Genomic DNA, 1,378 nt, shown 5'->3' with positions numbered 1-1,378 from the left:
AAAAAAAATCACAATAAATAAAAACAGCAACATAATACCCTCTGTATTTCTTTTGATTTTGAAAAGAAATATAAGAAGAAGAATTAACATTTTGAGGAAATAGCTTTTCAATACAAACATTAAAAAATTAAAACAATAAATTAATAAAACATTTAAATCATATGAAAAGTAGAATAAATATAGATCCTAAAATCTTATCTCACAGAATTTATCACAATGAACCTTTTAGAAAACATTTTTAAGGTAAATGTTTCATATAAACATATAATTTAACATACTTAAAGTCGTAATAAAATTTGTACTTTAATTTTCCATGAAAGAGAAAGTGCATAGTTTGCAAATATTTTCTTCCATTCTGTAGGTTGTCTGTTTATGCTGTTGATAGTTTCTTTTGCTGTGTAGAAGCTCTTTAGTTTAATTAGGTCCCACTTGTTGATTTTTGTTTTTGTTGCAATTGCTTTTGGGGACTGAGTCACAAATTATTTGCCAAGGCCCAGGTCCAGAATAATGTTTCCTAGGTTTTTTTTTTTTTTTTTTTCCCCCCCTCAGTAACTTATTGTTTGAATTTAAATCTTTAATCCATCTTGAGTTAATTTTTGTATATGATGAAAGGTAGGGGTCTAGTTTCATGGTTTTGAATGAATCTAGCCAACTATCTCAGCATCATTTATTTAGTAGATATCTTTCCCCATTGTTGACTTTGTCAAATATCAGATGGTTGTAGATGTGTGGCTTTATATTTGGGTTCTGTATCATGTTTCATTGGTCTATGCGTCTGTTTTTGTACCAGTTTCATGCTATTTTGGTCAATGTAACCTCACAGTATAGTTTGAAGTCAGGTAATGTGATACCTCCAACTTTGTTCTGTTTGCTTAGAATTGTTTTTGCTATTTGGGCTATTTTGTGGTTCCACATGAAATTTATTAACAGAACAGTTTCTTTCTAATTTTGTGAAAATTGACGTTGGTAGTTTGATGGGAATAGCATTGAATCTGTAAATTGTTTTGGGCAATATGGCCATTTTAATGATATTGATTCTTACAATACATGAGCATGGAATGTTTTTCCATTTATTTTTGTTGTCTATGATAATTCCCTTGTTTTTTTTTTTGAGACAGAGTTTCACTCCTGTTGCCCGGGCTGGAGTGCTGTGGCGTGATCTCTACTCACTGCAATCTCCACCCCCAATTCAAGCAATTCTCCTGTCTCAGTCTCCCAAGTAGCTGGGATTACAGGTGCCTACCACCACGTCTGGCTAATTTTTTGTACTTTTGGTAGAGACGGGGTTTCACCATTTTGGCCAGGCTGGTTTTTGAATTCCTGGCCTCAAGCAATCCACCCACCTCAGCCTCTCAAAGTGCTAGGATTACAGGTGTGA

Source organism: Mandrillus leucophaeus, unplaced genomic scaffold (assembly GCF_000951045.1).
Source record: "Mandrillus leucophaeus isolate KB7577 unplaced genomic scaffold, Mleu.le_1.0 Scaffold361, whole genome shotgun sequence".
In the NCBI taxonomy this organism is placed as follows: Eukaryota; Metazoa; Chordata; class Mammalia; order Primates; family Cercopithecidae; genus Mandrillus; species Mandrillus leucophaeus.
The sequence above is the reverse complement of the archived record's forward strand: the minus strand, read 5'-3'. Positions refer to the sequence as shown.